Raw genomic sequence first — 3,422 nt, 5'->3', positions numbered from 1 at the left:
AGTGGTTGCGTTAAACCATCTTGCATAATCATGATAGTTTATCGTCTTATCAGTGAGGTCTATGACAAAGTATTTTTTCAGCTTCTTGGCAACTTAATACCAGTAATATTACTGTTCTGAAAATTATAAACGACATACACGTTTTGGTCTGACAACAGTAACGCAAAAGTCGCAGTTTTGCCAGAAAGGCGAAGCATCGATTGCGATAGCAAATTAGTAGACAGCTGTACGAAGTAAGGATAGTAGTTTTATCGGCCATTTAAACTTGTAAACATTCACTTACTAACTAAATTAAAAAGCATGGTGTCAACGGGCGCAGGCATATATGTATAAATCACACTTGATGACGGCGGACACTCGCTATCATAGCACTGGCGTGAGGAAGCGCTGCAGCAGCAGCGAGCAAAGTTTACCCCCCCCCCCTCCCCCTCCCCGGGAAGCGGTCTTTCGCCTGTTTTTCTGCCCGGCGATCGGTGGCTAAGCGGCCTTGGTATATTGTTGCGCTGCTAAGCACGAGGTCGCGGGATCAAATCCCGGCCGCGGCGACCGCATTTCGATAGGGGCGAAACGCAAAAACGCCCGTGGTCATGTGTATTTGGAGGACGTTAAGGATGCCCTGGTGGTCAAAACTAATCCGGAGACCCCTACTACGGTGTGCCTCATAATCAAATCGTGGTTTGGGCACGTAAAATCCTAGAACTCAATTCAATTCAGTCTGGGAATTTATTAGCGCGTTGCAGAACGTACCCTGCCTTCGTGAACGTGGTTGCGCAGCGCGCACTCGTAAATGGAAGCGGTGGCTCGCGGACTTAGTGCGCCGCTAACACAGAACGAAGCTATAGGTAGAAGATACAAAACGGAGATGGCAGTATGCGGACCATGCTTAAGGGTGCATTCGGCATTGTTTTTTTAATTTCTTTCTTGCTATTTTTTGGTCGCTTCTGCATAATTGAAAGTAAACCATTGTGTTCGTTTTATAATATCTGAGGGTGAAAAAAAGAACACTGTTAGGGTTATGTGCTCGAGTTATGTAGAGAATCGACGCGAAGGTCATTTTTGTTAGTTTTGCTCAAGGCAGATCTAGAATTACGCATGCTTGGATCGCACTATATCGAGCACGCTGATTATCAGACAGTATTCCTAGAGCGCTGATATCTACTAGCCGCTGCTCAAGCTACGCAGCGATTGCCCTATGCTACAAGTGCGACGAGTACAGCGAAAGTAATTCCGTGATGGGATCGGAAAGACGTATAGTTTCATGTCTCACTCGAAGATCACGCTATACCTATACCTGCATGACGTTGCCATTCCGATAAGCACAACTCGCGCACTGTTGGTCTCTAGCTCGATTGACGTCACTCGCCAAAACCCTTAAAACTGGAAGCGCTGGCAGCACAAGCCTCCACAACACGCAGCGCTGACATCCGGTCGCCGCGTCTGATCAGCCGCCCGAAGCGAGACACGCTTCACCCGCCAACTGCGCACGCTGCGGAGTACACGAGAACGAAGTCATGGGCCAACTGATGAACTGTTGCGGTTTCCAGTGCTGCAGCCGTACCCGAGAAAGGCTGCGTGGTCGACTACCGTGGCTCTTCGGACCCGCGCAGCGACTGGATCAGGCGCCAGAGCAGCAGCGGAGCCCTGAGCAGCAGCCCGAACAGCAACCCGAAGCGCCGCAACATGGGCTGGAGAAAGACGCGGAAAAACCGGGACTGCCCTCCGGGACTGCCCTCCAGAGTCCCTCAGATTCCGAGGCAGCCGTTACGTCGTCCCTAGGCGAAACTCCGACGGTCGTCTCTCCGGCGACAACGTCTTCTGAGAGCCGCGAAGGCCCTCCCGCGCAGGTGGCAAGCAGCTCGAGTGGCCTGAGCTCTACCACTCCTAAGAGCGGCGCCCCTTTGACCGCGATACAGCTGCGGGAACCGAGGAAACCATGGGTACTGGTATTTCCTATTATACGCATACAGGGCACGGCAGCATCCCGAGCAGGCGCCATCAAATTGCAGCCGCTTAATATACAAATATCGTAATATAATACACCAGTGGCACCCATGCTCGCGTAGGCTTATGTATCAGCCTACTCAAGTATGCGTGCCACTGGTTTGCGTTCCTATAGTCTTGCTGCTGTTCAGCATTCCACACTCTTACGCATTAGGACACTTACTGCCACGGCTGTATAATATTTAATGTTGGACGCGTTACCCGCTTTTGGCCATGGGTCCCTACACTTTCCTATTTTGCACGATCTAATGCATAAGCAAAGAAAACTTGGTACTTCTGCCCGCCTTGCCACCTCGATCGATCTGTACGGACACCGTTGGTGTTGCCTTCCACTCGATTTTCTGTTCCCGCTTTCCCTCGTACTAATTTCGCACTTCCTTGCTGCTCCATTGGACTAAATGCGGCTTGTTGTCCGTGTTTTTCTTTGGCGGCGGCATTCCGATGGGGGCGAAATGCGAAAACACCCGTGTGCTTAGATTTAGGTGCACGTTAAAGAACCCCAGGTGGTCGAAATTTCCGGAGTCCTCCACTACGGCGTGCCTCATAATCAGAAAGTGGTTTTGGCACGTAAAACCCCATAATTTACTATTTTTTTAATGCTATTCTTTCTTTTCAGCCACCTTGACCTGTACGTCAGACTCCCCCTTGTTCGGCTGGGGCCGCAACGGCGTCGATCCCTTTTTATCGTTCGGCATGTCCGACATCGTTTAATATCGCGCTATCCATAACGTGGTTTTTAACGTGGTTTTTAACGTGGTTTTTAACGTGGTTTTTAACGTGGTTTTTAACGTGGTTTTTAACGTGGTTTTTAACGTGGTTTTTAACGTGGTTTTTAACGTGGTTTTTAACGTGGTTTTTAACATATAACGTGGTTTTTATTCCCAATAAAGCATCCTTTTACTTCTATTATTGCTTGTTCAATGCGTCTGTTATCGCTTCTGCGTACACCTCGGTCTTGCGGCCCGCGTTGTCGGCACTCGAGTGCTGTGCACTCGCCCGAGTCGAGGTATGCGGATGACCACTTGCTTCGCTGACGGCACACATCACCTTCGCTTACAACCAGATGCATAGTGCATAGACCGCTGCAGATGAATGCACCATTGCCGCGACGCATGGCGTCATCTGCTCTCATCACTAGTCATTCAACACACAAATGAGATTTCCACGAATCGTCACCTCTTCCACTCAGTGAACTTCGCTGTGAACTAATTACGACCAGTAAATGAAACTCGGCGTAATAAGTTCTCATATAGACAAACTACAGTAATTTTTTTCCAAGTCAGAGCTACAGAGCATTCGCTAGGAACTGGAGACGAAGTTATTTTTCGCGTAGGCGAACGGGCATCGACCACCACTGGAGAACAGCTATATACAGCTTCACTGTAAAAGTCCCACAGCAGGACTGTTATCTGGTTCAGTCA

At 49.3% G+C, this 3,422-nt stretch overlaps 1 long non-coding RNA gene across 1 annotated transcript; it reads left to right on the top strand.

Moving 5' to 3' along the window:
• Positions 1-1,360: 1,360 nt before the first annotated feature.
• Positions 1,361-2,750, top strand: LOC135909933 (uncharacterized). The gene is made up of 2 exons (XR_010566855.2): positions 1,361-1,937; positions 2,618-2,750. It is a non-coding gene; the product is annotated as an uncharacterized lncRNA (long non-coding RNA).
• Positions 2,751-3,422: the final 672 nt, after the last annotated feature.

This window comes from Dermacentor albipictus, chromosome 1, assembly GCF_038994185.2.
Source record: "Dermacentor albipictus isolate Rhodes 1998 colony chromosome 1, USDA_Dalb.pri_finalv2, whole genome shotgun sequence".
NCBI lineage: Eukaryota > Metazoa > Arthropoda > Arachnida > Ixodida > Ixodidae > Dermacentor > Dermacentor albipictus.
Note: the sequence above shows the minus strand (reverse complement) of the source record. Positions and strands in the feature narration are given on the sequence as shown.